Source organism: Coturnix japonica, chromosome 1 (genome assembly GCF_054131305.1).
Source record: "Coturnix japonica strain WE chromosome 1, WE-NBRP24, whole genome shotgun sequence".
NCBI classification, from domain to species: Eukaryota; Metazoa; Chordata; class Aves; order Galliformes; family Phasianidae; genus Coturnix; species Coturnix japonica.
The window spans coordinates 23,881,603-23,905,830 of record NC_140663.1 but is presented as its reverse complement, the minus strand read 5'-3'; the positions used below and the strand labels follow the sequence as shown (position 1 = coordinate 23,905,830).

Here is a 24,228-nt window from a genome sequence, read left to right as displayed (position 1 = left end):
TATAAAATCTCAGTCTGCACTCCAGGAAGGTGTAAAATAATCATTAGCTTCAGGATGGAGAAAACTGTGTCTGAGTTGATGCTTTTATTTACAGGGCACATCCTACCTGAGCTCTTGTGTGGAGTAGTGTAAAGTAAAATCCAAGAGCCTGTTTAGGCTGAATCCTTCTTGTGTCTGTGCTTTAATCATAACAATGCCATCACAACTGATCAGGGCAAAACATGGACTGCAGATTAAAAAAAAAAAAGCAACAAAATACCATGGCAAGGCAGAGACATTGAGTTTGTTTGGTTTCTTATGCCATGTTTAAAAAAAAACACAACACCAAATAAGGCTTTAGTTTAAGCACTTGCATATCTTATCTCAACCACTGTTTATGCTGAAACTGAGATGGACCTCCCATGCTTTTGTTTCTTGAGTTTTTATTCTCATACCATAGGATGCTGGAGGAAAAGCTTTATTTCTGGATAAATTTTAGTTATGACTCCATGTCTTTTCTGTTCTTGGTTAGAAAAGATCGAGCTAAAGCAGAATGCTCCTCAGAACGTACAGCCCTCCCCAGGGGGAAGGTAAGGGAGCAATAACACCTGCCAGAGGTTAGTCACAGTGCTGTGTGTACTACTGTAAGGTATCAAGATACTACTGTGATAAATGTGAAAAAGCTTGTATGGAATAAACTGAGGAGGCAAAATGCTGCAATTGGGGAAGAACAGTACAGAATTATCTGACTGCTGACCATCAGTGTCTGCTTGTTGAACCCCGTTTTATCCACTGTGATCTGCCTGCTTAACAAGAGCTTTCCCTACCAAAGCAGTTCTCTGAAAACAGCTGTCCTTCAGAGGAGAGACACCAGTGCATATTTTACAGTGAACACAGCCTTAAAGGGACCAAAGGAACAATTACTATGGTTTGAAATCAATAGGAAGATTCCAGTGATCTCCTAGGATGTACCAATGTGACTGAGACACTGAAATTTAAGTTGATCATCCTCTGAGAAGTTTGTATGATGTAAATGAATACCTGCCCAGCAAAATACCCAGTAATTCTACCAACCCCCACTATGGCAGACAAGGTTTTCTAAAATAGTTTTAGTCTTCATTTAAAGAATGCTTGTACGATGAGAATGGGAGTAAGTTGATCCCAAAGAACCAGGAATGTCTTTTGTTTCTGTCAGCTAAATCCTGTTTTGGTTTTGAGGAGATAAAGAAAGGATTACAGGTAGGGGTAACAATATCGCTGAAGTTAAAATTAAAAGCACTAAGTAAGTATGAAGACTCGGGTCTACTGAGCAGAATGGGTGTGCACATAATAATGTGCTTCAGTGGAGCAATTCCAGACATTCTTCCTGTCCACAGAGTAAAGCAAGTATCTAACCTGGGTAAGTTTCAACACCTCCTGGCACATCTCAGTATCAGTAAAGAAATAATGCATTCAAGTATCAGAAGATTAATCAATATTAGATTTTATTCTACCTTCTTTTGTATTTTAGGAAGTAGTCACAGGACTTTTCAGCTCTGTATTTGATGCAAATTACTTGGCGTGGGACAACACTGTAACATCATAAGGATTTTTGCAGGTAAGAAACCTGAGCTGCATCCATATGAAACAGAGAACATAAAAATGTAGGAAATGCCTCAGGCAAACCTCAGGCTGGTTTACTGAAGGTTATGCTTCTTTTACTACATAAATAATTGATTTATGGAATATTTCTACAAGCAAACTTTAGATATGGCATTCAAATAACAAGATAAAACTTTTCTGCCAGAAATTAGTTTTATGCAGTATCTACACTATTATGTCATATCTTTGGGCAGATAAAACATCAGTTTCTATGGTACCAACATGGTCAATGGTGATGGAGCATATGAACTGTAATTAATCACTCTACAAAGCTAAAGTAATGAAATAATCTTTCTGGCTGGGAACTGAGAATATGATTTTGAAGAGTCTTGCTAAATAAACTGGATGATTAGACTTCAAGAAAAAGAAAACCTGAAGAATATGCTTAATTATAAGAACAAAGGCAATGTGATAGAATTCTGTCTGATTTCAAATTGAAGATACACTACCTGAAACCCATGTTTGAACTTGTGCAAATACACTGGACTGTTTTGCATTCATTTGCTAGATGGCTTGCAATTTCCATATACTACTGTGTACTGTATAGGATTTTGTTGCAAATCCATGTGTAATGGTGGTTAAAAACACACGCAATAAAGAACAGTGAGAAAAACTAAGATGTTCAGTCAACAGTCTGCTGCTTTATCAACATGACTGCTCGCTTTGTGTCAGTAGTTCCAGTTAGAGCATTGCTTTGTGATTAAACAAGTAAAATCGGAGTCACAGAAACACGGAATGGCTTGTGTTGTAAAGGACATAAAAGACCCCTGTCCAGCTCATGTCCCCAGCTGCAGTGTTGCAGGTCAGTGTGTTTTAGGCCGGTAAGAGGCGGCGCCGGGGTGTTTCAGTGATGGAGTTGGTATTGTTGCAGTTAGGCAATGAGTATGGTGGCAAGTATATGCCTTCTATGAAGGAATTGGCTGCCATAGGGTCCTGGTTAGAGCAGGAAGGGGTGTTGGGTGACCCCGGTGATATTTTGAATCCCCAGAGGTGGGATGAATTTATTTTGGTTCTTGTGCACCACATTATGAGCGTGCAGTCAGGTGCAGAGCTTGAGGCATGGGGGTTAATGTTAGGAGTGTTTAAGGTAGCAAAGAGGGAAGGGAAGGTCATGAGCACAGCCCGACAGCTTTTAGGGCTCCCCATCCCATCGATGCCAATTGAACACTACTGATCCCCGGGGGAGTAGGGAGGGGGGTGGAAGCGATGTTGTGGTAAGACTGCAGTCACCACTGCCACTCTCCACATCCTGTCCGCTGCCAACCGCTCCTGCGTCCGAGGGATCGATGGTCTCGGCTGAACCTGGTGGAGGTGAGAGACCAAAAGCTGGCAGCGACAGCTCCAAAAGACCAAAAAATGGCGGTGGACGCTCTCTGACTCGTTCCCCCCTTCTCTGAAGATTCCTCTCCTGCTGTGAGAGCTCCTGTTTTCTTTGGGTGTTATCTTTTGGCCTTGCAGATGGAGCACCCCTGCACATGGGTGTCATCTTCTCCTGTGAATATCTAATCGCCTTTCTGCCAGATGGCCTTCTTCCTCTTGTTTTCCCAGACTCGGTGTCGGCAATTCCCCCTCTCTCTGCCCCCCTTAACATAAACTATCTGTAACTACCCTTTGCCTTGGTTTGCCCTGTGTGTTCTCTTGTCTTCCCTTGTGGCCAATTTCCATGAAGTGCTGGAGGGTGTAATGGCGTGTCCATCTGGGTGTGCACCCATATGTCAGCTTGCTCTCTTCCCTCCTAAATCATTAATTGGGATCCTGTCCTCTTTAGAATATTTTACAGGTTTTGATTTGGGTTCAGAGATTTTAAGCTAAATATCAATAATTGAAGTCTTCTTCAACTGCTTGTTCTGCCACCTGATCTATTATCTTATTTTCTGTTTTCTGTACAGTGTTACATTTCTGTTGTTCTTTACAACATATAATAGCCATTGGTAGATTTACATCATGATGTTTTCCTTGTGTGCCCGGGCAGGAATGTGAAGGGGAGGGGGAGAGTGGATGGGAGGTCTGGGCAGAGTGAATGGGATCCGGAAAGAGTGGTTGGGTCAGAGTATGGGTCCAGTGAGTTCTAGTCTTTACCACAGCGGCAGGATCCGTTAAAGAGACGGTAAAGATTTTAAAAGTGCTGGCAAAGGTCGCTGGGGGCACATTGTCCTCTAATAGCACAGGGGTTCATCCAGTGGATGATTCAGGGGGGGCTGATTGATTCAGTCACACAGGCTATGGGCCTGGATAAGGTTCAAGCTGCAGGGATAGAGTTACTATCAGCTGCTGGAGCAGGTAATAAATCTGTTCTTCAGCATATCCCTGCTTGGGGGGTGCTTCGAGCTTGCCTTCCCAAACTTTTCATGTCGTGGGGTGTGTGGATGGCGGCTGTGGGTACCATTTGTGGCTTGCCAAAAGCGGCAGAGCCAAGGAATTCGAGCTCTAATAGCTTGGGGGAGAGTTTTCAGCTGCTCTCTGTTCCATCTCAGGAATGCGAAGGGGAGATACAGGGAGAGAAGAAGGGGGAGGATGGTGTTGATTCTCTGGAGTCAGCACAGGCCTTTTCAGTTACTGAGGGAAAAGCCTTGGAATCCTTGTTTGCAGAGGGGGATGATTTGCCTGAGAGGCTGTTAAAAGAATTTAGGTGGCTTTGGGTTAACTCTAGGTCATTAGCTCAGGCAGTTCAAATTCAGGCTGCACAACAGCAGTGGGAGTGTGGTTTAGCAAAGCCCCTTAAAGATCCAGTGGATGATTGATATATGACCGTTAAGAACTGTGTACTTCAAGGAGATCTTATCTTTCAGCCATTAGAGGGGGGAGGGCCGCTTGTACACCCTGTGGTATGGCATCTTCAGGGGCAGCCTGCTTGGGTGATTTTTGAAAGTAAATGGAAGTTGTCAGGACTGGCCCATGGACATTGTCCAGTACTATATGTTTGGCCTCATCTCAAGGCAGAAACTAGTATCCAGCTTTCATAGTAACTGGGATTGTGTGTTTGTTACTTACTGGTATTGCTGTGTAACTTGTTATACTGCAGATAACAGTGATGTGACATAATGGGAGAACTTCCAGCGTTTCCAGTGCAGTCTCAGGAATTTAAATTATTAGGCATTACATGCGTCATTGTGTGTTTCTTCTATTTTAGTAATAGATTTAATGTGAATCAAATAGGATCTGATGCTACCAATGCTGGAATCCACAGTAATAGCTCTTTTAATGTATTAGTAATGCTCAGTCATGATGCTATTAGCTATCAACTAGCCTTTTCTTAATTTGAGAAGATGAAACCTGGTTCACGGGTGTGAGAGGTGTGGAAAGCCTAACTGAGAGAGAAGACTGAGGCAAAGAACCCACTGAGTACCTCAGCCACATCTGTTGTAGTCAGTTCTCCCCTCTCATTTGTCAAAGCGGGTACCTTGGCCATTCTTTTCTGACAGATGTACCTATAGAATTCCTTCCTGCTGTTTTTCACAACCCTCAACTAGTTTAGTTCCACCTATGCCTTGGCCAGGCCACCCATCCCTGCTTTCACTGCCTGTGCATTTCCTTCTTATCCCTCAGTATGACCAGCAGGTCCTCACTCAGCCATGAGAGCTTCCTGACTGTTCTCTTTTGATTTCTTTTACTGGGGGATGCAGAACTCAGAAAGGCATCCATTAAGAGCTGCCTGCTCCGCTCCACTCCTTTGTCCCTTAAAGTAGTTTCCCAAGGGATCTCATCCAATAATTCCTTAAACATAGAAAACATGGAACTTTGCTCTTCTGAAGTTCAGTGTCCTGACTCTGCTCTTTGTCAGGCCCATATTCTTCAAGACCATGAACTCAGACAGGTCATGGTCACAACAGTCCAGGCTGTCTCCAATTAACTTCTTTAATGAGCTCCTCTGCATTGGCGAGCTCTGGGTCCGGTAACACTTCTCTGGTTGTTTTGCAGTGATTGGTGAAATAAGACTGTGAACCTCTTCTGTTCTCTTAACAGATCAGATCTCTGAATTTTTGAGATCTGAGTTCTGCTCCACAGGAGGTTTATGCGCAACTGGCTAATGGAGTAAAATGCTTTATGAAAGAGTTTATTTCTTTGAGCACATTCTTTGACAAAAAGCTGCTTAATTGATCGCTTAAAATGAAAGTTCAGAAACTGAATAATTGTTAATACTCCTGGTAATCCTCTTTTGCATAAAAAGGCCATGAACAATACTGCAAAACAGAACAACGAGTAGTTCTGATCTCCCACAGGAACAGCATTACTAAAAAGCCCAGCCAGGCTGTTACATTAGCAAGGTTTAAGAATCAGCTCGTTTATGCCAGAGAATGGTAACAAGTCATTCTATAAAGCTGGGTACAAATATTGTTCTTTTGTGCCTTGAGAACAGTCCTGGAAACAGTTCTGTTTAAGCTGAAACTCATTTTCATGCTTCTCATATCTGAAAGTTTCTGTTCAGAAAATTGAATGTTTATAGTAAAACGAAATCAACCACTATGCAGGCCTTACGGATAGTCATATGCCATCCAAACCGAAATTGCGGCACTTGTTTATTCAGAACAGAATGAGGTAAGAACAGTTTTATGGTGGTTTTTTATTATTTTTTAGATGTTGTGTGTATTATTTTATGTATATTTGACAGTGCTTTTATGTAAGTAAGATTAATTTTTAGTAAAATGGTCACTTGGTGGAGACAGATGCTGTTTCGTCCTGCAGCAATCTTTAATTAAAGGAAGCTGTGCAACTCTGCTGTTATCCTTTGTTGTAGAGAGTTGTTCTCAGGTCTGAATCTTGATCATCAGACTAACGGGTTGCAACAGTTCCTTATGCATAAAACATAATCTGCCAAGGTAATGTGGATGAATTCAGCTTCCTAACATGACAAGTTCAATACACAAATACTCCTCAGCTGTTATTTTTATTACTTTTTAAATTTTTTATTATTTTTCTCAGCTCAGTACTAACATTTTTGTGTATGGTGGATGGATTATATACTGATTTCTATCTGATATGTGATACGTGGTTGCCATGGCTACCATTTTATCTAGAAACTATGGGAAGATCGTGAACAGTTGAAAGGAAGCTAAATTATGGATGAGAATTCTGTAGTTTTAATGTTAATCCAAAGAAACGCTCTTGTTTACCTCCTAGTATTTGAGAAACATTTATAAAAAAGACTCTTCTGAAAAATGCATAAACACAAGTATCATTTTTGGGGACAACAAAACCAACATTAAAATGCAGTTCACATAGTGTTGTGCAAAACATATAGTTAAAATTTAGCTGTATCGGTATGTGAATCATCTCTATTACTTAGGTTTCAATCTCATGGTTTACCACTGCCTTCTTTCTATTGTTATGGTACAAATATATTTTGTTTCATCGTTAAAAAATATGCTACAAGTAAGAAAAATAGGTCCAGACCACAGCTTGTTATTCTTGGATGCTGTGGTCACCATTGGCACAGGACTTCCAGCAGTGCTATTCTCACTCTTGAAGCTGAACCTACAAATAACACACCTTTCTTGGTGGTATCTCCAGTGAATGCTGGGTCTTTGAACCAAGAATGCCCCAATTCCTTTGAATTCAGGGCTTGCAGCAGATTCAAATTGTTGAGATACTTTTTGTATCTGACTGTGGAAAGGCCAAGACTCAGATGGATCAGTTGTCTGTTCTTTGGCATTGCCAAATTAAATCAAATTATTTTGTTCCCCCTCTCTGGTTTTCAAGTTTCGATGCCTTGGAACAGCTGCTAGAATATGCTGAGAGACATCCAGATTTGGGAAAGCAGTAATTTATGTACACTGTAAGACCTCTCATGATTTAATAATGGGAAGCAAAGCAAGTGAATTCAGTCTAAATGGCTAATTGAATCTAAATCCATTTGCCAGCACAGTTTCTCCTTGGTTAGCGTGCACTGAGCTCAGTGCAAGTCTCATCAGCCATGACGGCTTTTAAAAGGAAGCTTAATTGTGGCTGTGTAGTAAAGCTGCTCATATTGAGGGGGAGTATCTCCAAGGTGTTTTCCCAGTGTTCTGTAAAGAGGATTCTTACACATTTTTCCATGTAATGGCCATGGGAAACAAGGATTTGAATAGTGGACTCTTCCTTCTTTATCAACTATGACAGAAATTAATTTACCCCTTTGCTTTAACTGTTCAGTTTTTACGAGTGTTGGATTAAGATGGGCACCAGGAATATAGGCAGTGCTGCAGTGAACAAAGGGCACATCGAAGGTGTTTTCACACAGAGGGTGGTGATGCACTGGAACAGGTTGCCCAAGGAGGTTGTGGATGCCCCAGCCTTGGGGGCATTCAAACCCAGGCTGGATGTGGCTCTGGGCAGCCTGGTCTGGTGGTTGGTGACCCTGCACATAGCAGGGGAGATGAAACTCAATGATCGTTGTGGTCCTTTTCAACCCAGGCCATTCTGTGATTCTATGATTCTGTGATTCTATGATTTTATGATTCTATGATTCTATGTTTCTATGATTTATTAACATTTTACTTGAGGGCCAATGTACGCTGTCAGACATGATGATAAATTCTTTGTGATCTTGGTGATATTTTTCCAGTGGTCATGTTGTAGTACTCCAGATGTTTTTAGCTGCACTGGGAGAAATGCACAGCAACAGACCGTTCAGAGGCTGGTGATTTATTTAAGTGTGGAAAAATATCTACAGGGGCCTCACTGTTTGTTTTATGCTTAATTTGAATCCATTTGTGCTGCTCCATAGAACCTGACATTTTTGTTGTTTTGTAGATTTTATGATGAAAATGAGTAACTGTAGCAACACTGTTATCAGCCAGAGATGAAGATATAGCAGCTTGGCTAGGAAAAAGGTTTGCCTCCTGGGCAAGTGACAGGGAGAGACTGATGGTGCTGCTGAAGTTTGTCACTGATTAGATGGTTCTAATTCTTGGTAACAAAGCAGGGAGATTAGTTGAAGTGAACGTTCAAAACAAAGGATTGTCTGATTTGATATAAACTGGTGGAATTCCTTGAAACACAGAAAACTCTGCAGGTCCATACTTTGCAGCTTGCTTTCTATTGAATAAGTTGATTTATGAATTAAGTTGTAGGGAAATACTTCTTCATTTTAAACAGTTATGAACATGTGTGAAAAGCAGGCACTTCTTTAAAAGCCAGTAAAATATTTCAACCCTGACAGGCTTTGCAGCAGTACCTCCAAGACTGCCTACAGGAAAGTTAATCAGATTTGCAGTGGATGCAAACACGTTTTAGAAATGAATATCTTAGATCTATGGCTTATCAGGCAGACAACACCTGAGAAAACACAGCTGTTTTATCCCAGCAACATAATGAAGAAGGGGGGCAGGCAGAACAGTGGTGTCTTTTTTTTTTTTTTTTCAATTGATAGTTGTTAGTAAATTTAAAGAAGTAAAAAGGGAACATGAACAAAATAAACCTCAGACCCTTCAGTGTGAGCGAATACGAGAACAACCCGTCTCCCTATTGCCTTCATTGAAACCTGGGAATACTGACTCTCTATAACGACCCTGTGAAGTGTGATACATTTCTTATACAGCCTTAGGAGGCTGCCTGCCGACCTCCTGCCTGCTGCTAGGCCAGACCACACTGCTTTATTTATCTGCAAATAACAAAATACACTATAACCTGCTCTCTATCTCCTATAACAAACGGTACCTTCTGATTTGTGTTGGTATGACTAACCCTTCTCTTTGTTGTCTGTGTGAAACACTGTGGCCATATCATTCTGTCTGTTGGGAAAAATACCTGCTCATGCCCATCCCTTGGGAGAGCAGTAATAGACACAGCAAAACTGTAGTATAGGGTCTTGCTATGAATTAAATAAGGTAAGCAGCGTGAAGAGCTGCAGACCAGTGCTTGAGACTGTCCGTGTCCTGTTGAATTCTCTTATATTGACAGAGATTTTGAGTCTTTCAGTAGGCAGAGGATGCTGCCTCCTGTGCTCAGACTTCACCTTAAGGTATGGATTGTGAATAACAGAAATAAGGATTTTTTGACTGACTGTTTTTAATATTACACCTTAAAATGGTGAAATGTTCCTCACTGACTTGTAACAAAGGATACAGCTGCATTCTTTCCTTCCATTGAGGTGGAGAAATTTGTGCTTTCTGAATATGAACAGATAGGACCAAAAATATGAACTTAAGACTGAAAGGGGAAGACTTGGGTCACTGAATTAGGATCCTTGCAATTGCAGTTATCCACAGCATGTAACCTTTTCATTGGTTGTCGCATTTTTTTCCCAGGATTCCTAATATACACATAAATGTGCATATATGTACATTTCATTATTCTTTCTTTGAATGTAAAACTTTTCTTCTTTTCCTTTATTTTTTTTTTGTTCCTCCAGAGAACACCCCCTCACTGTTTTAAATTCAGGTGTCGCTGCAGTGTATAAGCAGACATCCCTCTTCCTATTGTAAGTAGGTTGTGTGCTGTACTTTTAGTGCCTTTGTTGTGTAACAGTCACCTTCTCTCTGTGACTGCAGAGGAGTCACTTTGCTCAGGCACCTTTTACTAAAGAGCACTGTGCATACAGAACAATCCAAGTCAAATGCAGAAGGCAGCTTACATTTATCAAGGCTAAACCATATAGAAGATCACTGGGATTAATGAGGTACTTGGCTCACCACCCCACTAAGGTGCCTGAAGAGCGTCTGCTGGCCAAGAAAGGTATCCGACAAGTGGGGAAAGAACTGCTCCTTGCTGGAATGGATGCTTCATAGTGCTGCATTGTCATCTTCTCACTTCTTGTAGTTTTGTTTGTATGTTTTGATTTTTCTTTTTGTTTTCCTGAAAGATTTTATATATTTTTATGATGATTTTTAACTCAAACTTCTAAGGACCCCGATATCAGCAATTCTCTATTTGCAGTTTTGCCCTTCACATCTTGCCTGGCTTTATTCTGCAGATCTTCTCATTCCTTATTCTCAGTTTGCAGTTTCCTCAGCAGTCAGAGTGCAGGTTACAGCAGCAGCACTGGGCCCCGTATCTGCTGCCCTGGTCAGCTCTGGCAGTGGGAAGCTGTCAAAGAGAGAATTACAGCTGTGTCAACACACAGTTCCATTGCATGTATGGTAATCAACATTTTCTATGTATATAAATGTTTATATTCTCAGATTCATATTTAGAATTATTTGCATACAAGTCACTGTTCTAAACACATCGAAGATATGCAGATGAACAGCTTCTCCACCAGGAAGTTCAGCCATTTGTGTACGGTACTCCAACAGGTTATCATCTGGCTGGAACTGCCTTCCTAAGGAGAATGTCAGTTGCAGAGACAGAGAAGGAATTGGAAAGAACATCAAATGGTAATAGTGCATCCGTTCTTACTGACTGAAAACATGTCCCAGAGGCCTTTTTCTCTTCCTCTGGAATATTCTCTTTACTCATTTTTATTGAGAAGAATCTCTATGGACATACAGAAGTACAAAGTGCTTTTATGGAACATGAAATAGTGCCGTACCCTATCCTAAGGTGTTGGCTGCCTTTGTACTTTATTTATTCATTTATGTTAATTAAAAATACAGGAGGGGAAAATATGGACAGGTAAGCACAGAAAAGCTCAATGTGGTGGAGTTTGGAGGCAGGCACATACATCTGATTGCTAATTCATCATTCAAATGCTGAAACATAAGACAGAGAAGAATTTAAAAACTAATCAGAGTGCAAATGTAAGGTCATTTCTGACGGCTGTTTCTCTGTACTTTGTCTTATTGTGTTTATTTAAGCACTTATGTGGAGGTAAACTGAGATTTTCTTTTTCATAAGACCAGAATATACGAACTCGTGAATGCAAACAAATAGTGAGAAGTGGTGATATTGAAATGTGCCCAGAGGAGGGAATGGCAGTGTTGGCATAAGCCATTTTAGAGGTTTCCTTCTCACTGTTTCCTCTGTATTTTACTGTCATGAAATAAGAAAGAATATGAAACTTTTGGCCATACTAAAATGTGTTCAGATTTATGCAGAGCTCTGTAGATAATGGGAATCCTTTCAGGAAGCCCAGACAGACAAACTTCAGGATTGCCTCCCTATCCCCCTGCTGCCACTGATTCTATGCTGACAGACCATAGAGGTAACAGCAGATGTGAACTTTTCATTGGAGCAAATACTAATCAGTTAAATTGTTACCTTTGATAAGAGAAATTTATAGACCATGAACATCCTACAGCTTCATCAGTGAGCCAAAATAAATTCTCATCGTCTCATTGGGTGTCTTCCCATTCAGGACCTGATAGAAGATACTTCTTCTTTTAAATACAGGTTACATTTTGACCAAATTTATTGTAATACTATTTTGAAACAACTTTATAAACCATGAATATGAACAGCAATTGCATTTGTAAGAAAATGGGGAATGTAAGTATTTATGTTATTTGAAATGAAAGATTTAAATAACAGTCTACAGATTTCAGGAGTGGTGACAAGCTCCACTATGCAGTGTTTTCATAATGGTTCCTTTAAGGAGGTAAATCACAGCAAAGATAACAAAATAGCATAGATTTTGTAGAAATGTCAAGAATTACGTAAGTATATTTTGAAATGTAGAGTTGCATGAAGAGGAGGACAATGGGTGGACCAAAAATTATTAGAGAAATGCAGGGGTGGGAAGAAGTAGCAGCTTAAGATGGCAATGTGAGATGAAGAGGTGTGATTGCTGGTAATCACTCAGTAAGCTTTTGTTTAACTTGACAAGACAGATTGTTTGGAAGCTGAGTTACAATGGCATGGCATCCCTAAGCAGTAAGTGGGGAACAGAAAAGATAGGTGATTTAGATTCTTAGCTTGAACAGCTTTGGTGAACACTGTTTTTGGTGTTTCTTTAACAAAGAAAGTCTTTGTCTCAAAGAAAGTCAAAGTAAGTCTTGAGGTACTGAAACGCCAGGTATTCTTCTCCTGACGGAGTTCAGGATTTGATCTACAGGCAGTCTACTCAGTAAGATATTTGACCTTATTAGCTCCATTTCATATTCCAGAAATAAAAAAATGCTAATTTCCTGCTGCCAGCATTTCATCAGATTTACATGAAAGATGGTGAAAAAAAGAGTATTTCCTTGTGCTCAGTCTTTCTTTGTGTAGTAATGCTGGATCCTAAAGAATATTAATGGTGTGTCAACCATCTACTTTATCCTTTAGTCATAGCATTTTCTAGGATATTTAGCATTGATTTGTCTTTTGCTGTGACTTCCTACAGGAGAAGGATAGAGGACACTGAGAGGGCAGAGAGCAGGCTGGAGAACCCAGTGCAACCAGAGGTGGCTGTGCAGGAACCACCAGGCAAGAGTAAAATCGTGGCGTAGGTATTGATGCTGCTTCTTATTTGTGTTACTGAGAGGAGTAAGATCGAGGGCGATGAGGCATTTTATTTAATGACTGAGAGAAATTGTTGCTGTCTATGGGAGTAAAAAGACATAATGTGTAGCTGGAGTATCAGCATGTTTTTCCACTGGTAATAAATTTCACCCAGGAGTCATGCCAACTAATTAAATTTCCTTTCAAGTGAAGTTCCACATTTTTATGTTGGAGGAGACCGGAGAGAATTTTCCAGCTTCATGTTACTCAAAACTAAAATCTTCTTTAAAAAATGCCACAGAAGGTGATTACCCCCCTACTTTATTTTCTGTAATGATATTTTTGTGACTTTCCTTATTGCTTTTTAGCAATTTCAATCAGAGCAAAAGGTTTAGTGGCCAGTTTGCACATGTACCCATCTATACATGTAGATGGACAAATGTGTGTTGTTTCGTTGTGAAGCAAAACACCTCACATCCAGGAGGAAGAGGAGTTTAACATTCAGATGAAAGGCAAATGATGGCCAAGTGCCATTGTCACTAGTTAGTCACTAGTGTCCTTGTGCCACAGTCACTAGTTCAGTCATGGCAGATTCTGTTTGACACCAATGACTGTGAGATATATGCTTTCCGAAAGTAATTATGACATCAGAAAATGGAAAGTGTTCCTTGGTTTTAAATTCATCATTTGCCTTTCATTGTAATTGACTGTGTCGCAACACTTGACATGTAACATTTAAAGTGATACAAAAATGCTTTCTTGTGATTTTAATATTGAAATAGGTTAGCATTTCATACAAAGATGTGCTGTGAATTCTGAGTTCTTGGAGAAATGATTAAATTATCCTTTTTTTTTTTCCTCCTCCATTCACTCTTTCTCTATTTAAAATAATCCAATGCCAAAGCATTTCTGAATGCTCACAGAAGAAGGCTAAATTAAACTGCCTTTGCCAAGAAATTTGTGTTTTTCTCTGTTTTTCTGTCAGCGAGGTGCCCCTCTTTGTTGCTTTATATACTATGTATTTGTATTCTTGATCATTTCCAGGAGAGATCTGAAGAATCCATTTTTCCAACACATTGCATTTGAGATGCTTTTCCAGGCATGGTATACAATTGCACAGAAAGAAAGGAATCCAAACCATGATGTTTTAACAATAGTGAAAAACTCGCAGCTAATTACATCACCCTTTGCATGAAACCTGTTTAGTGAATCTTTAGTGTGCAGGCTATTCCAATTTACAGAATAGCTAAAAGCAAAACCAAGTAGCATTCTTCCATCTCCAACTCATCTTGTTCAGTAGAGGTGATGAATGCGTTCAGAAGCTGTGTTGGCAGACAGTGTTGTTTCAGTCCTTAACTTTACCAGTTATTGTTAAGAGCACAGATGTCTAACACACAGCAGCTGAAATGAAGCACCTTAGAAGTGAGTTCAAAGAAGTTTCAAGGATGAGGAAAGAAATACAGAGAAGTTAGAAATATAGGTAAGAGAAATAAGGTTTGAACTTCAGCTCTCAAAGGCGCTTGCTTCCAATTGGGATTCTTAGGTCCTAATTTTCTTTCTGCTGAAGTAGCTTCATTGTAGTGTGCCTAGAAAGAACTGCAAGGTACCCTTAAAAATGGTGCTGGCTTGTTTACACTGTGCTGTGCTGTGTAAGGCAAACTATAGTCCATTTTCTGTAGTTAAAAACAGACAAGAAAAAAAAAGAACTCTGTTTCTCCAGGAATAAGCACTTTTATAGCTACATGCTTGTTTTCTATTCTTCAGACAGAGTCGTAGAAATACTGGTTGGAATAGATCTTTTTACGCCATCTGGTCTAACTTCTGACTTGTAGTAGGACTGTTACTAATCCAAATCGTGCCGGCTGTGGCTTCCTCTGGCTGGGCCTTAAAAATCTCCAAGGGTGGAGATGCTATGACCTTTCTGGCTAACCTGTCCTAGAGCTCAGTATCATTCTGGTGAAGAAGTTTTTTCTAATTCCCATTATGAACCTTATGATCTACAAGTTGAGAACTTTTTCTGAACAGTTTAACACAGTTGTTGCTTTTTGTAACTTCCCTTCAATGAGTTCTTCTGTGCCAAGCCTTCATCTCCTCTGTCAAACTAAATAAGACTGCTTTCCTCTACTTGTTGGCCAGGCATCCTCTGCCTTGAGAGCCCACTCTAATACTCTCTCCAGTCTCTTAATTTTCTACTTTAATTTGGAGGCATAGAGCTGGATACACTATTCCAGGCATGCTTTAATAATGTCAAGAAGAAAAAAATGTAGTATCCTGAAGTTTGCTGACTGTAGTCATTTTAATGTATGTCTGGTTTGCTTTATACAGGGCCAGACTATTGATTTATGTGTAAGTTGAGATCCACCAGCATGAGATCCACCACCACAATCCAAGAAGTTTTTCAGCAGGTTTGTTCTTCAGATAGTTGGTTTCCATCTGTCTCAATGCATCTGAGCATTCTGTCCTGGGTGCTGAGCATGGCACTCCTCATTGAACTACATGAGATTTCCATTGGCTTGATCCCCAAGACCTCTCTGAACTATATGTGACATCTTTCAGGACAGAGTATTTCATTCAGTGTCTAGTTTTATATTTGAAAGGTCTGAAGTACTTCTAGTGGCAAATAACTTTATAAAAGGTGTTTCCAAACTAAATTATTTACTGAGTCAAGCCAGAATTTGCTGCTGTATTGTAATTGTTTTATTGCCTTACAAGTTAGGTCTCATTTGCAGAAATGGTGTAACATAAGAATGAGCAAGTCCTAAAACTTAATTGTAACTTCATTTTCTCAAGTCTTAGAACTATTAGGTTTGAATTTGCCTGATCCTAAAGGAAATTTTGCAGAGAGCTGAAGTGACTCAAGGTATCCGAGTCAGACCTAGAACAGTTAACAGTGACAGAAGTTTGCGGTTCTGTGAAGAGATTCCATATAAATCAAAAGTGTTCAAATCTGGATTACCAAATTTAATCTCTGTTCATTTCATGTGAGTTCAACAACTTGTGAAGGAGGAGAGGAGAATAAAAGTAACAATCTGGCTTTTTTAGAAAGGTACCAGTGTGGACTGAATCATCACTTTATTGCTAACTAACGTCATTTACCAGCTGGTAGGTAGTTTGCCAAAGACTTTGCCTATTGCTCTTTCACAGCATGGTTATAACTTTGTAAAGAAATCACGGATTCATAGAAGCAAAAAAAGCAGCTGTTTAAACTTGTATAATAAGAGGTTTACAAGGAAAAGCATAATTGGGAGTATCAAGTATTTTGTCAATTATATATTAACAACAGAGAAATAGAAAACTATGCCTATTTGACAAGACACTGCTTTTAAGGTGTTATGTTTGCATAATGCTTGTCTTTTCTCACTATAGAAAGCAAGAAGACATCATGAAAGAGATACATCCATTATTCATGAATTTAAATAATCTGACTTGCATGCAGAAAACAATTCCCATCCTGATTTCATATTGTTGTAGTGGCCTTCTAAAAAATTACAGGCAATTATTGTTTGTTGTTTTCTTAAACTAATCTTATTTCCTTGGAGGCTGATCCATTGTATGATCCCGCAGTTAGGAAATTAAATATTTTCTTATTAACTTCAGTATAATTGACACCTAGTATGACTCAGAGTGCTGAGAGTAAACAATTCAGGCAGAATTATCCTGTCACATCTGCGGGGCTGATTAGATGCAATCATCAGTCATGGCAATTTAGATTTGCTGTGGAACATGTGGCTTCTCCAGATGCTTCTATACCATACGTGTGGATGTCCACTCCGTCTGCTTACCTCATTGGTGTTTGGAAAAAAGAGATAAGCCACTTGGAGGAAGAGCCATCTTCTTTATTGCTTCATCTTTGATTTTAGGAAAGAACAGCTTATCTCAGCACGGAATTAGTGACCAGGTGTAATCATCAATGGAAGAAGCATAAGCAGACAGCTCTGTATTTGTTTACCAAATAATGTATAAAAGAACCATAGTAGAGAAAATAACACCTCAGATTTGTTCAGCTCAGATTGCTTGAATCTCTCTTCTTATCAGCTGCCCTGAATGTGTTTCAGAAACACTTTTTTGTGGACTTCATACTTGTTTCCTGGACATGGACACTTCTCTTTTTTTCCAGTAAAAAACTGCCTTGAAGCAGCCTCGCTGTTCACTGCAACAACTCTACATTTGCAATGTGCAACTCTGTGATGCGGATGACCTTCTGTTGCATCAGTTCTAAAGCTCAGCCTTCTCCCTCCTGCAGCAGCCCCCATGAGAAGTTTGAGCATTTCTTACTGTCTGTATTCAGGCTTTTTTCTTTCCAAATATTAAAGGCACATTTTCAGCTTGACAAAACTCCCTTCGTATTTCTAACTCTGTGACTTCATACTCTCTAAAGATGACGATGTATTTTGAACCATTGTTTCTTCACTTCTTATTTATTCTATTTTGTCCTTCCTTCATTGAGAGTGTTTTTTCTAGTAGTAGTGTCACTGTAGTTGTGATAGCTTCAGGTTATAAGACAAGAAAATTCATAGGTCTAAGTAAAATCTCATAATTTCTTTATTAGCTGAAGTATTCCATAAAGAAAACAAGACTTCTCTGACACTGGTCCAAGGCAAAATGAGAGATGCTGACACAGGACTTGATAAATACATAGTTAAAGGAGGAATATATATTGTCAATTAACATAGCTTTACTGTATGTCATCAGCTAGAAAAGAGTCTTCCTCACCAGTTCCACATTTTTGTGTCTCAGGGATGATTTTCTTTAATCCTTACTTACACCATAGATTAACTTTCTCATTTAATTTGACTAAGCTCAATTTGAACCAGGAAAACAGAGAGTTTCTAACTGGTGATGTGATCAGGGTTCTTTAGTACAATCTATACAGCATAGTACCCTTAAGAACTTATTTTGTTTTGTGGCAGTTACAAATGGATTAGAGATTTAAAGACTGTTTAAATGCCTGCCTTCAGTAGATTCTGCAATATGAATGAAGTTTTGAATTTGCCCTGCAAATACCCAGACTTGAGTGGCAGGTTTGCATCCACTCCTCGCCAATCTTGGAATCAACACAAGAGTTACCTTGAAAAAGAAAGAATAAGTAGGTAGTTTACAGAAACAGTGACTCAAGTCATGTTGTTGGTATGGATGGCCAAGCCAACTTTTCTTTGTAATTCTGTGGGGAATTATATACTGGAAGAAAAACAGGACTGCTTTAGAATCGGGCATTCAGGATTCAGCTGAGGCTTCTCATAACTGCTGCAAGACAGAGAGTATCAAGCATTTAGAGTACACTGAACTGGAATTCCTGCAGAATATATATTAATATATAAAATATATAATATTTCTTGTATTTAAAGAACAAGTATAAGTGTTTGTTTTTCCTTCTTCATTTCATCATCATCTTCTTCCTGTCTCTTTATACTGTTTTTAGTCACATCTGAATTGAAGTATTACAACATTTGTTGTCTTCAATTATCAGTGCATCTCCCAACTTTGTTTTTTAATCAGTTGCCTGACTATCTGTGTAAATGCTTGTTCTTTTTGTGTTCTTTCACTTAGTGAGTCCAGAAAAGCATTGTAGGAGGACACTTCAGTAATTATTAAAAAAATCTTGAAAAACACCCTTGCATTTTCCTATTATCTTCATGGTTTCTGACACAGTTTGCATGGCTACCTGTACATTAAATTGTGTTTTTATTTGAAAGTTTTAAGACCTTCTTGTTCTTTGTTAAGAGCTACACTTAGTTAAAAAATTGACACATTGTTCCTTCTTTTATGCATTACCTTGCATTTGCCAACACTTTACTTTGTCTTTTTGACATGCCATCACTTGAATTACTTTCAGGTCCTCTGGACCTTCTCATGTTGAACCTCTGCATTGACTTGAGATTTCATGCTGCGTTTCTCAGTTTAGATGGAATAGAGGTTATGGCTGTTGTTTTAAAGCAGCTTTATTGTTTCTGTGTGAAACACACTCTAATTTATTCAGTTCTGAAGACTTCAGTGTTTTTTCAAAAATAATACCTATTCTGAGAACTGGTGAGTATAAGCTTACATTTATTTAATGTTGTGTTTTTCTCTGAGAGGAAGAAATTGATATGTTTGGGAATCTTCCAAGAAGTGCTCTGGTAAAAAACTTTTCTTCTCAGAAATGTCTAATGTTGTATTTTATATACAGGGCTATGCACATCATAGAGTACTGGGGAGCAGTTTTAGATCATCCTTTCCCCTGATAAGAATTTGAGCTCGTAGGACCTAAGTCCTCAAGAAGACAATTTTGGCTCAGTGAAAGGGCACTCTTAACCCTGTAGGAATTTCTCATTGAAATATCTCCACTTCTAAATGACATATTTAAATATCCTTTGGGTAAGAGTGTATGTTGTGAGGCAAGAATACTACTTATTAAGCAGCCTAATCAAAAATGGAGAATGTTTTAATCACCAATCATGCAATTGTTTAAGTGTCTTATAACAAGATCAAACTTGTACATCTCTTCATTGTGTGAAAATGTCAGAACCTCTGCTCTGACCATTAGTGCCAGATTTCAGTGCAAGATTTAACTTCCACTCTTGGCACTTAAATAATCACTTAAAAAAAAAAACATCCCTGAGTTTCTGCATGGTAAAGATGCATCTCAGCACTCCTCTCTGTTCTTTCAATTCCTTGAATGGAGATCACTGTGAAAATGTTTTATATTCCAGTACAGCAGCCTTAGTATACAGTATACTTCCATATGGAAAATGAAGCTGTCCTACTTCATACTTCTGATTCTAAATTGAGCTGACTCCCTCAGGTTTCTGCAACTCTCAGGTTTTGTTCCTGGAGTATGAATATCTTTCACCAGAATGTTATTTCCTGTCAGGGTGACTGTAACTTCTGACAGCGCTTCAGCTGAGGGCTCGTTGTCCCGTATTTGCCAGTTACTTGGCATCTTAACTTGTATGTGTATCTAAAGTTGTGACTCCAAAATGAGACTACCTGCTGAAAGAAAACACTGTGTGGGTGCTACAGAGCTGGTAGCAGACAGCATCCTCTGGGAGGAGCTGGTGCTTTGTAGTACCACTTTCCCAGTTCATATGCTGTGGGGCGTACCTTTCTAGGGAGGCACCAAATGCTTTTTGTTCTTACTGAACTTGGGAGAGCAGTCTTGGAAAAGAGAAGAACCATCCATTTTGCTTCTATCAAATGAGTTTTCTGAGTGGCACTTTTAGCATTTTCAAACTATGGCTTATTGAAAAATTTTATAGAATCTTTGCAAAATTCACTTTCCAGTACAGAGTGAAAGACTTCAACTAGAAAAACAGCACTGTTTCTGCATTTAAGTCCCTGTGGTAGCACATTAATCTACAGGGATACTAAGCAAGAAAAAACACCTCGGCCACTCGTTTTCATCCAAGTGCAGTTGCAGATATGTTGTTCTAACTACCACAACTATGACTGAAGCACAGCAAAGCCTGGGGGTAATCCTCTATGACTTTGGAAAATAAATAATGTAAAGAGAACAGACTTCTCAAGGCCATACAAATAAACTTAGTGCCTTCATAGTTTTCCTGTCGGCCTTTCAGGTTCTTATTGAATTCCTCCCTGTAGGTACTTCAGACAGCTACTCAGGCTCCCTCTGTACCTGCTTTGGATCCCACACAGGGACAGCTGCTCTTTGTAGGGCTGAGGACCTGTGACCGCTCTGTGCTCTCCCTGCTCCAGACGGCTCTCATGCTGCCTTTGCTCTCCAGGTGCAGTTCCTTCTCCAGCTCCTCTTTCATGTCTCTCATCTCGACCTTAAAAAGCTCCTGCTGTCTTCTATGCACAGTTTAGAAACTACTGTCTGCACAGTTCTTCTCCTCACTGTGGTAACTGCACCAGTTTGGTTTGTGTGGCAATCCCGTATTAGAAGGAAAAAGGAAAGAACAAAAAAAAAAAAAAAAAAAAAGACACAGATTAAATTGAATTTTGGCATAGTTCCCTGTGTCATGCTTTACAGAATGGCACAACAGGGTGAGACAGTGCTACTCCGCCATAACTGAACATGCCTTGATGTATAAGGCACATTTCAGGAAGCAGAATTAAAACAATCCATATCTGAATCCTCTCAAGAAAAAAAAGATAAAGAGAATTTTATTACACCTGCAGCATTCAGGCTTTGAATCATAGAATCATAGAATCACAAGGTTGGAAAGGACCTACAAGATCATTTAGTCCAGCTGTCCTCCTATTACCATAGCTACAGCAAACTACTAAACCATATCTCGTAGCTCCTCATCCAGACGCCTCTTGAACACTGCCAGTGATGGCGACTCCACCACCTCCCTGGGCAGCCATTCCAGTGCCTGACCACTCTTTGAGAGAGTCTGATGTGGCAGGGGGACACAGAGATACTCCTTGTGACTAATGAGTTCAGGAGCAGCTTTGGCCAGGTACAATTACTAAAAACATTTTAATCCAAGGTATTGATGACTTGATAGCTGTGCAGTTTTCCTTATCGGCTTTAACAGACAGTTGTGTGTACTCCAGAAAAGTCTGTGACTGAGTGTTATTTACTTCATTATGCAGTGAGTTGTGCCTTTAAACAAAAAGAGAGTACTCTGAGGTCAGGCAGAACTGCTCTCAGTACATTATGCCAGCTCTACAAAAAGTCATCTTTAAAATGCATGTATCTCTTTGGTCAGTGTCATCCATTTTGCCATTGCAATGGAGAGGAATTGCCATACTCCCATTAGATATGTGTCTGCGCTTGCAAGCAATGTAAAATATGTCCAAAATTAGCAGGAAAGGGTCTGGAAGTGCTGGGACTTATGTCCCTTTATTTGATTTTTTCTTCTGGCTGAGGTCTTTTGTTTGTGCTGTTACTTGGTGTGGTTCCAGAGGAGAGCCACAAAGATGCTCAGAGGGCAGGAATAGCTCTCTTATGAAGACAGGCTGAGAGAGCTGAGCTTGTTCAGCCTGGAGAAGAGAAGGCTTCAGGGGGATCTCATTGCAGTCTGCCGGTACTCAAGTGGTACTTACAAACAGGATGGGGACTGACTTTTTACACAGTCTGGTGGTGATAGGACAAGTGGGAATGGCTTTGTACTAAAACAGGAGAAACTTAGGTTAGATGTTAAGAAGAAATTCTTTACTCAGAGAGTGGTAAGGTGCTGGAACAGGATCTCCAGAGAAGCTGTGGAGGCCCCATCCCTGGAAGTGTTCAACGCCAGGTTGGATGGGGCCCTGGGCAGTTTAACCTAGTGGGTGGCAGCCCTGCCCATGGCAGGAGGTTGGAACTGGGTGGGCTTTGAAGGCCCTCCCTAACTAATCCATTCTATAATTCTGTGATTCTACCTGAGCTACTAAAAACTCACAAGCTCTTAGCTTTTACTCCAATGTTATTGCCTTCTCAGGTGAGTATCCAACAGCAGGAGAAACACTCCAGCTCAACAGGTCACCTAAGATTGTTGTAAATGTTAAGGAAACTTATTTCTTTGTTTCTGTGGTTACAGTTCAGCAATTTCAGAAAAGAAATGCAATGTGGCTCTGTCAGGGCCAAAGACTACAGGATGGAAAATTAGGGAAGAAAAAATCTGGAGCCAAAATGAAAAGAAAGGGAAATTATGGGGAAAAGTAAAGTAAAGTAAAGTTCAGGGAGGGTGTTTGAGGAGAGAAGAGCAGTGGGCAGTAGGATAAGCAGTTCACGGAGGGAAGGAGTCCACAGCCTCTTACTGTGCAGCAGGATTTTGGAACAGCTGAGATGAGAACTGTACATTAAGGGCAAGGAAAGCCTCCTGTCCAAATCCCCATCTGAGCAAGGTGAGAACAGCATTAGACAAGACAGAGCAGCCTTCAGCTTTTGCCAGCCCCTTCTTTTTTTTGTTGGTAAGGAATAATGCTGGCAGGCTGCAGCTTCCTGCTTCCTTTGCAGGTGCTCAATATAAAAGCACACAGCCTGCTGTGGGTGGGAGGCAGGGAGCTGCTGCCGGGCTACTGGGGCTGTTCTGTGCTCACCTACATCCAAACCATCATCCTGCATTACCCATTCTGGGAAAATTCCTGATCATTCCATGTTTGAGGGTATCCGTTTTGTTCTGGTGGAGTCATTGCACTGGGTGCCATTAACTGCCTCACAAAGGTGTCTTGAAGATTGCTTTACCAAACAAATCAAGAGTATGGCATAGCAAATAAATGTCCAGAAGAGCCATCTGTCACCTTGAAACAGCCATTTTCCTGTGGCTCTGCAGTGCTTGGATGAGATGGCAATTTCAAATCTGAAAAAGCTTCTTCGCAGGAGTATTTATTTCACATTAAGCTTAGCTCTGCTCACAAAAGCAGCTGCAATAACAATGCAATAATTAGAGTGTGCAGAGTGCCAAGATGGTGTTTGTTCCTCTCTCTCTTTTGAAGGTGCTTGAAGTTCACTGCTTATTGATGCAGTGCAGACAAAAATACGCCTTTAATGTATGACAGTCCTTCAGTTTTGCCTCACAGTGGGACTAAGTTGTCCTTTTGCCTTCAGCCATTACCCAGCTGTGAATGAAACTGTGGGCATTACCTCGACATTCCTGGCATTATCACCCCAGAATTCGGAGGTAATACTCTAGTGCTGTGTTAGCCAAAGAGATCTCCTTGATTTTGGGCAAGATAGAGAGGATGAGAAGGGGCTCAAGAGATATTCTCTGGAAGGGAAACTGAACTGGGATACATCTGGGCTAGCCAGCAATTGTTTTGTTAACACAATGAGGTAAAGGCAACTCACTGAAAAACCCAAACAAAATAAGATCAACAGTTTTTGTGAGCAGCAAAAACCAAAGGAATTGAGTTACTTGTGGATTTGAACCTTCTCCTTTAAATCTCCTTTTAAGGATGGATTTACTCTCCATTAGTAAGGGCATTCAGGATGTATTCGCTCCTGTTCAGCCCTTCACTCAAGAGCGATGCTTGCCAATGGGATGTCTCTGTCCATCTCCTCTGCATAATTTCATGATACTTGTAGGGACCAAATATATTTACCATCTATATCTTGGTGTGAAATGAGATTTACACAGGCCACTGTGTTCAAAATTTAGTGGGAACATACGCAGGCACACAGAGGGTTGTTTTACACCATCTCCTTAGGAAACTGGCCCAAACCCAGACCACCTGCAGTCTTTTATCATATCCATGTACTGACAAGCTGGGTGGAATTTTATCAGAGAGCAACCAGCAGAAGATGCTCTGAGCTGACAACAAAGCCAGGCCCTCAAGGGTGAGTGCAGCTGCTGGGTCACAGGACTGATAAGAGAGAGGTCAAGAGAATTCTGGAATCAGCAGCCAACCTGCCTCTGTCTTAGTGACATTTTTAGTGTGCCACATGCTAGGTTTTGGGGTAATAAA

The 24,228-nt window shown here is 40.1% G+C and overlaps 1 long non-coding RNA gene across 1 annotated transcript; it reads left to right on the top strand.

Moving 5' to 3' along the window:
• Positions 1-1,263: 1,263 nt before the first annotated feature.
• On the top strand, positions 1,264-12,905 carry LOC107309308 (uncharacterized). Its single transcript, XR_014933674.1, has 3 exons — positions 1,264-1,378; positions 1,490-1,576; positions 12,800-12,905. It is a non-coding gene; the product is annotated as an uncharacterized LOC107309308 (long non-coding RNA).
• Positions 12,906-24,228: the final 11,323 nt, after the last annotated feature.